The sequence below is a fragment of the Herpailurus yagouaroundi genome, unplaced genomic scaffold, assembly GCF_014898765.1.
Source record: "Herpailurus yagouaroundi ecotype Mexico unplaced genomic scaffold, PumYag 250, whole genome shotgun sequence".
NCBI lineage: Eukaryota > Metazoa > Chordata > Mammalia > Carnivora > Felidae > Herpailurus > Herpailurus yagouaroundi.
The window spans coordinates 18,517,644-18,535,092 of NW_024412467.1; positions in this window are offsets into that span (position 1 = coordinate 18,517,644).

Sequence of the window (17,449 nt, forward strand, 5' to 3'; positions counted from 1 at the left end):
CAACAATAGCCAAATTATGGAAAGAACCTAAATGTCCATCAACTGAAGAATGGATAAAGAAATTGTGGTTTGGGACGCCTGGGTGGCTCAGTCGGTTAAGCATCCGACTTTGGCTCAGGTCATGATCTCGCAGTCCGTGAGTTCGAGCCCCGCGTCGGGCTCTGTGCTGACAGCTCAGAGCCTGGAGCTTGTTTCGGATTCTGTGTCTCCCTCTCTCTCTGACCCTCCCCCATTCATGCTGTCTCTCCCTGTCTCAAAAATAAACAAACGTTAGGGGCGCCTGGGTGGCGCAGTCGTTAAGCGTCCGACTTCAGCCAGGTCACGATCTCACGGTCCGGGAGTTCCAGCCCCGCGTCAGGCTCTGGGCTGATGGCTCGGAGCCTGGAGCCTGTTTCCGATTCTGTGTCTCCCTCTCTCTCTGCCCCTCCCCCGTTCATGCTCTGTCTCTCTCTGTCCCAAAAATAAATAAAAAAACGTTGAAAAAAAAATTAAAAAAAAAATAAAATAAATAAAATAAACAAACGTTAAAAAAAAATAAAATAAATTAAAAAAATTGTGGTTTATATACACAATGGAGTACTACACGGCAATGAGAAAGAATGAAATATGGGGAGTTATTTTTAATAAGTATAGAGTTTCAGTTTTACAAGATGAACAAGGCTCTGGAGGTGAATGGTGGGGATGGCTGTACAACATGTGAATGTACTTAAGGCCACTGAACTGCCTACTTAAAAAGTTACAATTGCAAATTGTGTTATATGTTACCATATTAAAAAACCAAAAAAACCCTGTAAAGTCTAGGCCAAGTGCTGTGGGAGCTCAGAGGGAAGTCTTCTGCGTCTCTCCTGCGAGGATTCTGATTCCAGTTGCTAAGACAACGTATTTTTTCATCCCTAGTGTAGCATATTAAGTAAGGTCCTATGGGTAGAGGCGAGTGCTTATGAAGCTAATTAATGAAAGATTGGGTAACACTAAGGAGAAGTAAAATGCATTTTGTTTAAGCGCTTTTCACGTGAAAAGATGTTTGAAAGCCCTTCAGGAGAAGGCTTGGGTCACGGTTTCTAAACAGCAGACTTGGGGCACTGTCTCAAGTCCTGATCCTGACCTTGAATCACCCTGACTTGGACCATCATTTCCATTTCAACATGGATCCCAGGACTGTTCGCTTCTGGAGACATTCACCAGGCAGAACAGAGCTGCTCAAATATATTTGCTGCTTCCAAATAACGGAGTTTTCTTTTCCATTTTTAAAAAGCAAATTTCCTCTTACTGCCAGCTCCAATCAGTACTTAACCGCACAATGACTTCAACTATCCCAAATGTTCCAAGAGGATGGAAAACATTCCCCCTGCACACATGTACGTGGCTCTGAGGCAAATGGAAAACGCCAAGTAAGGAACGCTTTCGGGAGCTGATGGCCGGCCTTGCAGATCCCTTTCATGGCCGGCCTTGCAGATCCCTTGCAGATCCCTTGTGGTGGTGGGGAGTGCTATTTCAAATGAATTCCCTGGAGCCTGAAAAATAATAAATGCCACTCTTACCTCTTCCCCCTTTTTGTGTTTCATTCTCTCCTCCAATCTTTGACCCTGGCACCCAGATGGTGCCAGCATCTGGTGGCTTGTTCCCACCAAGATGGCTGTGCATTTACGCAGCCACAGGAATTAAAGAGGCTGGAAAAAAGGGGCTCTCCCACCAGCATGGACCACCAGCACAGCACAGCCACTCAAGATGGTCCTTGTGAGACCAAAAATCATTATAAATGATAGTTCCATCTGAATAGGTAGTGTTCCAACAATGGTTGGAACATTTTTGGTTCCTTTTTAGTATTAAATGCCCTTAAAAGATAATAGAAATTCTCTTCTAAGGCACCCAGTCTTTTTAAAGAGCACAAAACCTCCCACAGACTTGTAATCTGATAATTCAATTTCTTTAGACATGAAATCAGTGTGATCATCTTTACTGAAATGGAACTCTCATTATTTTCTGCTTCCTTTTTATAATCTCTAGGATAAAATCTGAGCAATTCCTATGTATCCAAGACCCCATTTTACATGGGAAAAAGGTCTTATCAAATGAAAAGTCTCTCAAGGTTTGTACTCCTCCAGATAAACTCTGCTGACTTTTATTTGTCATTTGGGTCACCTTTCATTTGCTGTCTGGTGCAGCAGTTGTGGAAGCTCTGATGAGGAAGGTTAAGTCAGCAGACAGAGAAGGACCACACCTCCCAAGGCTCTGCCGCTCCTTCCCCTGCTCCTAAACAGCTGGGACCCAAAGACTGATCTCAGTATTGTCAGAAACAGCCAAGCACTACCATTTGTAGTTAATTTAATGACTGTTTTATCAGCCAATTAGGTAGAGCACTCCAGGTGGGAGAGCAGACCTGGACGGAGATTTAGTGAAAATGTTTTTAAAATAGGTGATCCCCGTTTCATTCGATGGTAGACCAGCGGACGAGGAGTTGCAGTCCCAACATTGGTTGGTTACCTCACAGTCAATAGGTACCCCACAAGTTCCCCATGATTCAAGCATCCCTGTGGCTCTCCAACCTGGCAGGATGACTGAAGATTGGAAGAAGCGATCAGAATTAATTTAGCTGAAGCCCACTGGTTTTGTGTGTGTGTGTGTGTGTGTGTGTGCGCTTTAATTTTTTTGAAATTTTATTTATTTTGAAAGAGAGTGAGTGAGAGCGGGGAAGGGGTAAGGAGAGAGAGAGGAAGAGAGGGAATCCCAAGCAGGACTCCATGCTGCCAGTGCAGAGCCTGACGCAGGGCTCTAACTCACGAACCCACCAGATCAGGACTTGAGCTGAAATCAAGAGTTGGATGCTTAACCAACTGAGCCACCCAGGAGCCCCTGAAGCCCATTGTTTTTAACAGATGCTTTTACCAGATCATATGGCTGGTTCCACTCTTCTAATAACCCAGGAAGTCCTGAAAGGAAGATACCATGGGTCCAGTGATGGAGCAGCTCCAAGCCCTGTGAGTTTCAGCTGCTCCTTGGAGATTTCTCCTTTCAACTAACCCTGCCTCCACCACCTGGGCTCCTGCTGCTGCTGGACCACCCAGGCTTATGCTTATGCTTAGCAAAAGTGAGGCAGGCTGGTAAGAAATCCTTAAAAGATGATAATATAATATATATCAATATATAATAATATACCGTATAATTATATAGTATATATGTATATAAAATAAGGTCAAACAAAAGGCAATGTACAATTAGGGAAATAGTTTGGCTTTACATAGAAAAATGAAATAGAGTGGGGTGTCGCAGGGGCTGGGGGGAGGGGAGACGGGGAGATAGTGGCCAAGGGGTACAAACGTCCAGTTATAAGATTAAAGTTCTTGGTGATCTAATGGAGAGCATTACAATACTGTATAATACTGTACATAGTACTGTGTTACAATACACTTCCACTGTACTATAATACCTGAAAGTTGCTAAGAGTAAATCTCAAATATTTTCAGCACAAGAAAGAAACGGTAATTATGTGACAGGATGGAGCTAATGCTATGGCGGCAATCACTTTGCAATATAGAAATGTATCGACTTACACAATGTTATATGTCAACTGTATCCCAGTTAATCTGGAAATCATTTTTTAAAGTTTATTTTTAAAAAAATTAAAAATAGTCCAGCTTTGAAGGTAAAAAGTTCTGGTTCTACTAGAGTTTACTTTATTTCAGGTCCTTTCCAAATACCACATAGAATTCCCCAGTATGAAGACCCACAGAGGGAACCCTCTTTCTGATACTATAGCTTTTCCTCCTGTTTCCTAGTTTTTGACATAATAAGTAACCTCCTTCCCACCCACTTGTGCACAGGGACTGGTATTTCCAGGGCAGAGCCAATAGTTTTAAAACACTTTTTTTTAAAGTTGTAAATCTCTGATTTGGAAGAGAGTATAGATATAATAGTTTAAAATGAGATATGTAGAAAAAAAACAATAAAATAAGGGCATGTGAGCACAAACTGTCTGTATGTAACAACTACACTTTCTGGGGGAAAAATTTCCAAAGAGAAGTTTTATTTCAGGTTCTAGCACAAGAACACAAGTACTCCTCACTCTAAACAAGTTCCTGGTAAGATACAAAAGAGAGAGAATCCAAGCACACAATGTGTCTGTATTCACCATAAAGTATCCTCTCTGGGATATGCACATGTTTGCAGGAAACAAGCACAGCTTTCTGCAAAGGTAATTTCTACTTTCACCAGAGAAGTAGGTGAAAGTGGTTCTGCTTCTGCAGTGGTTCCTAGTGCATGCAAACACCACCTTCAGGATGTCCCGGAAATGTCATATTTCCTCCATATGAATTATAAGTGTGGTCCCCCGTTTGCAGAAGGCAAGTGACACCATGATGAAGGGCATGCAGGTGAACTGGTAATTGGGTCCCAAATAGTTACAAATCCATGAGAACCACTTGTAGAAGTGTATCCTAGATATTGTGAAAGAAAATCGCACTGACTGGATAAATCTACTTGGTATTACATTCTTTGAGTCTGTGATATTTGCATATACACCTCTTCTGTAGCTCAGGACTTAAATAGTCACAAGCCATCTGACATTTGACAGAGTTTAACACATAACCTTGCTTAAATATTGGACCCACTGCAAGGTCATATGCAATGGGTCCAATATTTAAGACTGAACTCGTTTTTCTCTGCACATCACCCATGTTCCTTAACTTCTGCTCCCACAGTCCACATATTGACAGTGTAGACGCCTTTTCAGACTGAGATGAGGGGTCTACATCACAAGGACTTCTGGGATCCTTCCATTTAACTAGCTGATTCCAATTTCCAATAACTGTCACATTCCCTCCTGGACAGAATTCAAAACATCTCAGTTTCACTCCATATTCTTGAAATAAGAATGGGGATCCAAAGCAACCCAAGTGTCCCTGGATGATGGATCGATAAACAAAATGTGACGTCCACATACAATGGAATATTCTCCATCCTTAAAAAGGAAGGAAAATCTTGTCATATACTGCAACATGATGAAACTTGAGGACATTATGCTTAGTGAACTAAGCCAGCCACAAAAGGACAAGTACTATATGATTCCACTTAGATGTGGTGCCCAGAGTGGTCAACTTCATGGAGACAGAAAGTAGAAGTGTGCTTGCCAGGGGCCAGGGTCTGGGGAGGGAGAATGGGGAGTTACTGTTTAATGGGACAGCATTTCAAGTGGTGTCAGAACATGGTATGCATAAGTTTAATACCACAGAACTGTACACGTAAAAATGGTAAAAATGTTTAATTTAATGTTATGCATATCTTACCACAATAGAAACATTTATCAAAAATGCAAAGAATACGGGGGCACCTGGGTGGCTCAGTCGTTTAAGCGTCCGACTTCAGCTCAGGTCATGATCTCGTGGTCTGTGGGTTCGAGCCCCTCATCGGGCTCTTGCTGACAGCTCAGAGCCTGGAGACTGTTTCAGAGCCTGTGTCTCCCTCTCTCTCTGATCCTCCCCCGTTCATGCTCCGTCTCTCTCTATCTCAAAAATAAATAAACGTTAAAAAAATTTTTTTTAAATACAAAGAATATGGATCCAAATAGTTGCTTTGGGAGGAAACCCCAGGAAGAACCATGAAGGAAGAAAAAATTCAATATGGGGTATATCAATGCGTTTCCACTGTGGGCGACTGGGTTCAATTTCTCTGAGCAGAGCACATCTCACATGGGACCCCTGAGAGTGAGGGGGCTGGGGTCTTTACCCACCACCTGCATTCCCATGCTTTCTGGGAGTATTTAACTCTCTGACCCTTCTAGCCCACGTGTACCAGGCAAAGCACTCACCAGAGGCCAGCAGACGCAAAGACAGGTGCACAGGCCACGGATGGGTACAAGAACTGTCCGCAGGCAACCCCAGGGATAGGCCATGGAAATGTAGGTCAGCCACCAACGGTGTCTGCTACAGGCACACCGCGTTCCAATAGCTCAAAATTCATGTTGCAGGACAAGCAGCTCTGTTGTTTCCTCACACAAGGGCAGCATAATGCTTTGGTGTCGATTCTTTAAAAATGCCTCTATTTGCCACTTCATTCGCAGTTAACAAATGACATCGTTATGTTTGGGAAAGGTTTCATTTTCATCCCCTAATTTCAAACTGCACCCTCTGAAAACATTTCCTTTTATAGATAAACATTTCCAAGCGGAGAATATTCAGTCTGAGGGTATTCCAAGTAATGTTGGAAGGATTGAAGAATACTCCTCTAAGCCAAACAAATTTGTTTCACTCTTATTAAGTTTGGTGATGTTTCAATTTGAAGGCTTCAGACAGAAAATGCCAGGAACTCCTTTGGAGAAAGAAGTGTGCATTTTTTTTTTATTGTGGCTAAATATACATAACTTAAAATTAAGCATTTTAACCATTTTTACGGGCAGTTCAATGGCATAAAGTACATTCACACTGTTACACAACCATCACTGCGACTGCGACCAGGACTTTCTCATCTGTCCAAACTGACACTCTGCATCCATTCAACGCTGACTCTCCATCCCCCACCCCATCCCCGCCCCCAGCCCAGGCAACTGCCCTTCTACTTTCTGTCTCTGTGAATTTGACTCCTTGGGGACCTCATGTAAGTGGAGTCCTACAGTGTTCGTCCTTTTGTGGCTGGCTTATTTCACTGAACAAAATGTCCTCAAGTTTCATGCATGTTGTAACATGTGTCAGAACCTTAAAGCTGAATAATATTGCGTTGTACGTAAGGCCACATTTTCTGTATCCATTTATCTGTCAGCAGGAGCTTGAGTTGCTTTCATGTTCTGGCTGTCGTGCTTTTTTAAAAAAGAAACGAAATTTTGTTTGGATCGACTGATAAGATAAATACCTCACATAGACTTACTGTTCTGTGCTTTCTTGCTCTCATCAATAAAATAAGAATGAGAATAGGGGTGCCTGGGTGGCTCAGTCAGTTAAGGGTCTCTTCATTTTTGCTCAGGTAGATCTCACCATTGTGGGATTGAGCCCCGCATGGGGCTCTGCACCAAGTGGGGAATCTGCTTGGGATTCTCTCTACCCCTCCCTCACTCTCTTTCTCAAAATAAATAAACACTAAAAAAAAAAAAAAAAAGAATGGGGGGCCCCTGGGTGGCTCAGTCGGTAAGCATCTGACTTCAGCTCAGGTCACACACTCACTTTCATGAGTTCAAGCCCTGCATCAGGCTCTGTGCTGACAGCTCAAAGTCTGGAGCCTGCTCTGAATTCTGGGTCTCCCTCTCTCTCTCTGCCCCTCCCCTGCTCGCATTCTGTCTGTCTGTCTCTCCCTCTCAAAAATAAGTAAAGATTAAAAAAAATTTTTTTAAAAGAATGAGAATAAGAGTGCCTTCCTCCTAGAGATTAGGACTGAAGAGGACTGGCTGAGTTAATACATGTAAAGCACTGGAACAGAACAAGGCACATAGTAATCACTTAGTAAATGGTAACTATTATTACCATTATGATGACTGTGATTGAGAATCTACTTTAAATCTACTTGTTCTTTTCCCAGTCTACTAGTCTCATGGGACCTTGAGAGTCCAATGCACACCTTCTCTTTGTCATCACAAATCCGTTCATGAGGCTGTGGCGTATCATGGTTACATATCAACATAATGACTAGCCATTTATAATGGTGCCTTGAAGAACATCAAATGACAAAGAAATGTGTTCATAATATGAATAGGAAGCTTAGTGGTGGATTAAAAGTTATACAAACAGCATAAGGTCATTCAAAAATACATTAAGTCTATACAAAGATGTTTTATAAAAGTATGTCCATTTTTGGGGCGCCTGGGTGGCTCAGTCAGTTAAGAGTCCGACTTCAGGTCAGGTCATGATCTCACAGTTGGTGGGTTCGAGCCCCATGTCAGGCTCTGTACTGACAGCTCAGAGCCTGGAGCCTGCTTTGGTTTCTGCGTCTCCCTCTCTCTCTTCCCCTCTCCCACTAGTTCTCTCTCTCTCAAAACTAAACATTAAAAAGTTTTTTTCAATAAAAATAAAAATAAATAAATGAATAAAAGTATGTCCATTTTTTCTTTCAAATACCAGAAGAACAGTGGTCCTTGCTTTCTCACCTGGGCTAATGCAATCCTCTCCTGATTTTCTCTGACCCCTCTCTGCCCTCCATTCATTCTCCATTCAGAGACCAGAATGTTTCAAATATCTAAATCCAGTCCCAACTCAGGGCCATAGCCTGTAAGGTCACGGTCTGCCTTTCAAGGTCTGGCCCCTCAGGACTGCTCAGCCTTCACCACTGGCTCCTTTTCCCCTCGCTCAGCAAACTCCTGCTGCATCAGCCTGGTCCCTGCCTTGGCGGGTCTCTGCCTGGAATGCGTCATCCGCACCTCATCTGCCCACAGCTAGCAGCCCCTTGTCAGTCAGGCCATGGCTCAAATGTCCCCTTCCTGGGGGAGGCCTTCCTCACTTCCCGACCACAGCCGTCACCCAGTCTGTCACTATCACGGCCCACCGATTGTCTGCACAGGATTGTGCATCTCTGAAAGTTTTCTTCTTTGTCCAGTCTGTGGACTGTGAGTTCCACGACAGCAGGGACCTTCTCTGGTTCACTGCGGTGTCCCCGGAATGGTGTGTGGAACAAGGCACAGACACAGTGGGTGCTCGCTGTGTGTGCTGGAGGAGGGAGAGGGGGAGCGACAAAGACCACACCACACACAGCAGTAGAATCTCTGAGACGCAGAGTTAGGCTACACGTGATTTCGGGGGGCCTTGCTTGTATTTCTCACCTTTCCTACAATATGTGGAAAAGGTGTTTGTGTAACATAAAACTCTTTTTGTATCAGGCAATCAGAAGGAGGTAGTTTGCACGAATAAGGGCTTCTGTGGCGTAATGAAACCAGCGCAAGAATAAAATTTGGAGGAAATCATGCAAAGAGGGTTCACCCACATGTCTGGTTCCCTTGCTTGGTATCTGTGTCTCCTCTCACATCCTCAGCCTCCTTGAGGCACAAACGGGGACTTCTCCCTCATTCCAGGGCTTGGAACATTGGCAGGTGCCATGTCAACAGTTACTCGTTCTTGCAGAAATCTGAACCGAGCATCATCAAGGAACAAGACACAGAGCCAGGCACTGACTCTGTCCGGGGGGACGACATCCCTGCCGTCATTCGACAAAGAGGCATCGACCGTGAGGATGAAGACTCATTCGGGGCATTTTGATTTCTGGCGAGTATAATACAAAGCAACACCGCCAGGAAATGGCTCTGGCCAAAAAGGTCGGGAGTCATTTGAGAAGACCCTTATGGGATGAGTTAAATTTCAATACTGGAGATGTTCCCTGATAGACAATTTTATCTAGCCAGATTCAGAGGGAGATCGGAGAATCATTTTCTTCTGGTCGTACTCAGCACATTCTGAATACAGAGAATGGTGGGTATGAAGGTGTTTTAGGGAAAGGACTAGAGGCAGAAGGAGAGAAGTGACACATTCAGTTGTCAGAGGAAGAACAGAAGTGTCTGTTCCCTCATCATGATGGCCCCGGTGCCTTACAGGAATCCAATCTGAACTCCCATCTGTAAGATTTTAATAAATCTGCCACAGCAGTGTATATGAGTGTGCATATGTGTGTATACATTCACACACACACACACACACACACACACACATTGACATGGTGCCCTTGTACTAAGTAGGAAGATGAACTCGGAAAGTAAGGGTGAAACATTTAATATTTAATACACACATTCATCTTGAGTAATTAACACACACATTAAGCGTATTGAGTCATAATACACACATTAATCTTGAGTAATGTGTGTATTAAATATTAAACGACACCAAGCAATTACAGAGGTGGAACCTATTCTGATTTTTAGGATAGTAACTCAGTAACCGTAAGACGTAAAGGCAGAGGACAAACCACAGCCCTGAGCCAGGAGGCAACTTGCAGTGTAAGTGAGGCTGCCTCAAGACCTGCATAATAACTCCAGGAAAGCAGGAAGAAGATGGCTTGTACACAGAAAAAGTTAAATTGTCAAAGTTACCACCACCTCTTGCATTTTTAAATTTGCGTGAAGAGTCAGAGTCTCTTTGGCTCGTGTTGTAGGATTGGCAATTCCAGAATTCACGGTGAGAAGATGTGGGGGTGCGTGAGTGTGGAGGTAACGGGAGTGGGAGTGTGGAGATAATAGAGGTGAGCGTGGGCGAAGTGGATGTGGAGACAACAGGGGTGAGTGTGGAGATAATAAGGGCGGTGTAAGACACAGACCAGACTTCCTCTCTTGTGCCTCACTTCTATGGCCAGCACCATGACTCCATCCCCCAAGAGACAAAGAATCTTTGGGATTATTGCCTCAGGAGAGAAAATCAATGCCTTTTTCATTAATCTCCCTCGCTCTTCTTTATCAAAGCAGTCCTTCTGGAGGAACCTAAGTGCCTTGCTACCAGGACAAGATTGACCTGGGTAACAACTATGTGCAAATAGATAAATACGTGTACAGAAAATCAACCCTGACAAGCTGTGTTAGGCATGACAGTGTCTGCTTTTAGTTCTGGATTTTCGTGCAGCCATCTGAGATCAGCACATGACAGTATTTTCCTAGCACGGGTCAGATACTTACTCAGGAACAAGATAAAGCTGGGATGAGGACCCAAGCACTCAGAGGCCCGCTGGGAGCGAGCGTTCACAGGACAGAGGGTGGAAAGCCCCTGCCCCGCTCACGGGCAGTATCATCTCTGAGAATAGAGAGGCCTTGGAAGAGCATCCACGTCTGAATGGAATTCAAACCACTGGCTGAAGGTGTTGTGAGGGGAAAGACATGCCTGTACCCTTTGCCCACGGCAAGAAAGGAAAGGGGTCCTGGCCACAGACTGACCTGTAGCTTTAGCTTTAGGAATGTGGATTTCACACACCTCAGAGGAGCAAATGTTACTGCAACATGGAATTGAGAGAGTTTTTAAATGACTACAAATCAAGACACAAAGGAAGTTCTAAAAGTGAAGTTGTCATAGCCCCTGCTGCTGGGATGTGGCTCTTGTGAAGGCTCCATGGGAAATTCTTCTGTCCCCTTCTGCCCCTTTCACTCCTCCTGGGGACACAACGGGCTGATGGGCGAGCTTGGGAGGAGGACCTGGGGATTCCCCGCCTGCACAAGGCCGGTGTCTGCTGCACAGGAACAGGGCCTGACGGAGGGGTGTGCATTTGCCCAGCTGTGCGGACAGCTGGGGGTGGGATGCCATCGGGGTCCCCCATACTTCAGCTGTGTTTTCTTAGAGTATCAGCATTAACAAAGCCAACATGACTGTTCCATCTGGCCCCTCTGTCCATCCTGTTCTGAATTTGGGTGGGGAGCAGCGGGATCCTAAAACAAACCAATTATGAAACAATGGATGGCCAGTGTTTCTATGGAAACAGAAAGCAAGTTAGTGGATGCCAGGGGTCGGGGGCAGGGAGAAAGGAATGCGGAGTACTACGTGGACTGAACAGTGTTCCCCCAAAATTCGTAGATGGAAGCTAACTCCCGGTGTGACTATATTTGAAGATTAGGACTGGGATGTGGGTAACTAAGATTAAATGGGGCCATGGGAGCGGGGCCCTGATACAATAGGATTAGGGCTCTCCTATGAAGAGATACCAGGGAGCTTGCTCTCTTTCTCTCTGAGCGTGCACAAACAGGTCACATGAGCACACAGGGAGAAAAAAGTATGCACAAACAGGTCACATGAGCACACAGGCAGTGCCTACAAGCCCAGAGAAGAAACCTCAGAATGAAATCTACTTTGCCAGCACCTTGATCTTGGGACTTCTCAGGCTCCAGAACTGTGAGAAATAAATTAATATTTTTTAAAATTTTTTTAATGTTTTTTATTTATTTTGAGACAGAGAGAGACAGAGCATGAGCAGGGGAGGGGCAGAGAGAAGGAGACACAGAATCCCAAGCAGGCTCCAGGCTCTGAGCTGTCAGCACAGAGTCCAACTGGGGGCTCGAACCCACGGACCATGAGATCATGACCTGAGCCAAAGTCAGACATTCAACCAACTGAGCCACCCAGGCGCCCCCCATAAATTTCTATTTTTAAGCCACTCAGTCTGTGGTATTTTTTTAGGACAGCCCAAGCTGTGAGTGACCACCAATGGGTACAGGGGTTTCTTTTCAGGGTAATAAAAATGTTCAAAAACTGATTGTGGTGACGGACGCACAGCTCTGTGAATATACCAAAAGCCATCAAACTCTAAATGGGAGAATTATATATGGTATGTAAATTGTAGCAATAAAGCTGTTTTTTTAAGCAGTGATAACATTAAAAAATTTTTTAATGTTTATATTTGAGAGAGAGAGAGAGAGAGAGCATGAGCAGGGGAGGGACAGAGAGAGGTGGAGACAGAATCTGAAGCAGGCTCAGGCTCTGAGCTATCAGCACAGAGCCCGACACGAGGCTCGAACCCACAAGCTGTGAGATCATGACTTGAGCTGAAGTCGGATGTTTAACGAACTGAGCCGCCCGAGAGCAGTGATAACATTTTATATACAGATTTCTTCTAGAACTTACAAATAGTGAAACAGAGTTAAAGTCCACACATAGCAGAATTCCACCTGTAAAATGTCAGGTGATGGGAGTAGGCACACCAGAGAGTAGGCTTGGGGATGCAAGTGACAATGACTTAAAAACAATGACACCACATCTCGATTACTGAGAAGTCCAGATGCGGGGCTCTTCCAGGACTGGTTCATTCTGAGTCTCAACACTGTCACCAAGAACCAAAGCTCTCACCACACTGCAGCCTTCAGTATGTGGGTTCATCTTCTTATGTCCCAAGCATCATGCTTCACACAGCCATGTGCTGAGGTACAAAAGTGAATGCTTTTTCTAACATATCACTTTTTAAGAGCAAGAAAAGCCTTCCCCAGGAGGCCCCCAGGAAACGGCCTCTTATGTGACACTGGCCAGAACAGAGTCACATGGCCACTCCTAAATCAATGGGGGAGGGTGTTAGGTCACATGACTAGCTTAGACCAAGGAGCCAGGGAGTCCCTTCCCTGAGCACATGGGCTCTGTAAGCAGGAAAGCAAGGGTGAGGAATGGACTTAGGGATGCAACCAGTGATGTCTGCTAGTGAGCTGAATGATCCCTAAGGGTCTTTGCAGCTCAAATATCTGGTCACTATGTGAAACACCAACATGTAACCCCGGCTAAATAGTGCCCCTTGTTTCTAACATGCACACGTCATAACATTTGCCTCTTTGTTCTTTTACATCAGCTCAGATCTTCCACCAAGAATCTCACGATTCATTCAAGAGCCCAACCCAGGACAGGTATTCAGAGCCATGCTAAAAAAGTACGTACCCAAAGCCACTACATTAGTTAGGATAACCTAGGGTGTGCTATGGTAACAAATTAATCCTGAACTATTAGTAGCTTCACATAACAAGGATTTATTTCTTCCTCATTTGCACATCCCACGTGTTGTAGTCACTCAGCAATCTGGGCTGCCAGACAATCTGCGTCTCATGATGCCACCATAGTAACATTGCTTCAGAGTCTGACGTGACATGGAGCATTCACACCTGCTCATTAAGTGCCTTCTGGTTCAAAGAGACACTTGTTCCTTCTGCTCATAACCCATTGGCCAAAACTACTCATATGGTCCTAACATCACCATTAAACATATGGGAAATCTTCTCACATGCCCAGGAAGTAGAGAAAAATCGAGTTTGATGAACACATCTAGTCTCTATCACAGACACTTTCCTTCTCAAATCATCAGAACCTGGACTCTTTCTCCAAACACTTCTATCTTCTAGTTCTACACTGACATCTACCATCTGAATTATCAATTAATAATTTTGCATTTATACCTGAGGACTTATGCATTATTTTTTAAGCCAAAAAAAATTTTTTAAAGCTCTCCCTCAGTTTTATTTGTTTATTCCTTTCTAAGTCATGAACATACTATGTAAGAAGATGACCAAAATAAATGAACATAAACTAAAGGCTGGGTATCCATGAACAGAGTCTAAGACTGTAATCAAATAATTTTATATTAAATATATAAATTATCATATGCAGTTACAAATACAGTCATTATTTGGCTCTACTGAAATAAAGCACAAAGGTGGAAAGTCCATATAAAATATTATAATTCATGTTAATTCTAGGCAAACTGACACCAACTGTCCAACACCAAGTGGGTGCCTTGCAACACAATTTTGATACTAACTACCTGCAGTTAATATCACACTAACACAGGTTTAAAGGCTCCATGCTCCACAAGACTGCCCTCACTTCAGATGCCAGCCACAAGGTGGGTTCGCAGGCCACATGCATTTCTGATTACAGTTTAGCATATAGGTTGCAACTCAAAAACAGCCAAATGAAGGGACGCATAGGGCAAGGTCTGGGGGCAGGAAGACAGAGAAGACAGGACAGGGCACAGAACTTCCATGCCTTCTCCTCATGGAATGTAGCCACGCCACTTTCCCAGGACACCAACATGTTCACCAACTGGGAAGCTCTACTGAATCTCAATGTCCAGAGTTTTTATAGGGGGCTTCATTATTATACGTGATTGATTAAATCATTGGCCACATGACTAAGCTCAATCTTCAGTTCCCTTCCTGTCCAGTGGAGGACAGGCTGGCCCAAAGTTCCAACTCTTAAGTGGTGGGTTTTTCGGGTGACCAGATCCTGTCCTGAAGCTACCTTGGGACCCACCAGGAACTGTCTCCTTAGCATAACAAAGACACTCCTGTCACTCTGGAAGTTCCCAGGGGTTTGAAGCTCTATGCCACGAAGTGGGGACAAAAACCAGATGTATTCTTTATTATACCTTGCAAACAAATCATGTTTTCAGTATTTCTTTTCATGCTCTGTTAATCCTACAGTATTTCTGATCAGTGATGATAATGGCCGTTTTCCTAATAGGATAATAGACCTAAACTAATATCATCAGGAAGGATCTTAGAGATTCCCCCCCTTTTTTTTTATTTTTTTTTAATTTTTTTTTCAATGTTTTTTTTTTTTAATTTATTTTTGGGACAGAGAGAAACAGAGCATGAACGGGGGAGGGGCAGAGAGAGAGGGAGACACAGCATCGGAAACAGGCTCCAGGCTCCGAGCCATCAGCCCAGAGCCTGACGCAGGGCTCGAACTCACGGACCGCAAGATGGTGACCTGGCTGAAGTCGGACGCTTAACCGACTGCGCCACCCAGGCGCCCCGAGATTCCCCTTTTAACAGATAAGGAAAGTAAGACTCATAGAAGTCATACTGCTAGCCTAAAGCCAAGCTAGTTGGTAAAAGAATTGGAATTAAATCCTAATCTGTTTGGCCTTCATACTTTATAGAAAACCACAGTATCTCTCTTTCTCTCTCTTTTTTTAATGTTTATTTTTGAGAGAGAGAGTGTGAGCAGGGGAGGGGCAGAGAGAGAGGGAGACACAGAATCCAAAGCGGGCTCCAGGCTCTGAGCTGTCAGCACAGAGCCAGACACGGGGCTTGAACCCACGAACTGTGAGATCATGACCTGAGCCAAAAGTCGTACGCTTAACTGACTGAGCCACTCAGGTGCCCCCAAAACTACAGTGTCTCTTAATGCCATGTGGCTAATACATATTTTTGGAGAGGCCCAACGCCTCCAATCCAGAGTTCCCTACGAACCTACCCCACAGCCAAAGGTAAATTGCTCTTGGTCACAGCTGGTACCAGCCTTAACTGGCTTCTACTTCCTGATGCTCCAGCAGCCAAGTCCGTCCCCTACTTCTACCCTGGTCCTTTCACAGAAGCAGAGAGATGACAGACAGAAGAAACCAGTTCCCCCTACATACCTCAGAATGACCAGAGCAGGCTTAGAGCCAGCCTAAGCAAGGGTAGTATGATTACTATACTATCAGAACCCACTCCAATACCATCATCTGCATTCTGAAACCTAAGACCTTTAAGGTAGGCAAATCCTTTCATTTTATGATGAGGGATATGTTCCAAAATTTCAAAACCCAGCAGAGAGAATACATTTATGCAAACTCTCTCTAGAGTGTGATTGGCTGCTATCTGATTATGAGTTTTGCTTTGCATTTCATTTTAAAGCCAGAGAGCATTAACAACCACAAAGACACTGGTTATATTAAGTGCATCCTGAAATTATACCCTAAGCTGAGCATAGCAACACTGAATGTGCTTGTATTTCATTTCTAATCCCTTGCCACTGCTTATGATGGAGATGTTGATGGGGGTGAAGTACGCTATGGGAGTAGAAGCAGGAAATGTATATCAACTACAAATTGACTAGTAAAATCTTGAACTGTCTAATAATGAAAAAGCATTGCCCAATTGCCCCGTAATCAAGAATCATTGCCCAATTGCTTAATAATCAAGAATAATCAAGAATCCTCATGAATTGTTGCCTTCTTCCCTGGAAGACCAATGAATAGAGAAAGATATGAGCTTCTAACATGAAAGTAAAACTCAAAATTATTAAAGAAAACTTTTTAAATGTTTATTTATTTTTGAGAGGCAGAGCACAAGTGGGAGAGGGGCAGAGAGAGGAGACACAAAATCCAAAGCAGCTCCGGGCTCTGAGCTGTCAGCACAAGAGCCCGATGTAGGGCTCAAACTCACAGACTGTGAGATCATGACCTGAGCCAAAGTCAGAGGCTTAACCAACTGAGCCACCCAGGCACACCAAAACTCAAAATTATTTAAAAATTCACTCATCTAAACATATGTTTGTTAAAAGCATAAACATACCATGTTTATTCATCTGGGTCCTTTATGAAGAGAAATCATCTCTACTTGTTATACATCCCTTCCCCTCTAAGGAATAATTGAAACAAGCTGTTTTTTTCTAGATAATTCTTTCTCCCTCTTCCCCCAACCTCTAATCAAACAATTGCCTCAAAGATCATAATTTTTTTTAAGATTTTATTTATTTTTTCAAATTATCTTTAAACGTTTACTCATTTTTGAGAGACAGAGACAGAGCACAAGCAGGGAAGAGCAGACAGAATGGGAGACACAGAATCTGAAACAGGCTCCACACTCTGAGCTATCAGCACAGAGCCCAGCGCGGGGCTCAAACTCACAAACTGTGAGATCATGACCTGAGCCGAAGTCGGACGCTTAACCAACTGAGCCACCCAGGCGCCCCTAAAGATTTTATTTTTTTAAGTAATCTCCACAGGCTATGTGGGGCTCAAACTCACAACCCTGAGATCAAGGGTTGCATGTTCCACTACCTGAGCCAGACAGGTGCCCCTCAAAGATCACAATTTTTAAGACCCCTGAAGAAGGATGAATTGTATTAAAACATGATCCCTTTAAGCCAATGGATCGATGAATCAGGCAGTGGTTCTCCAAGGCTGGCCAGTGAACAACTATCAGACCTTTTCATCAGAATTGCCTGGGAAGCTGTGTGACAATGAGATTCTGAGAGCTTATTATATGAATGTATAAATGTGCTATGCTCCTGCTGTAGGCACTTAGTTTGATCTCTAATATATCAAAGTT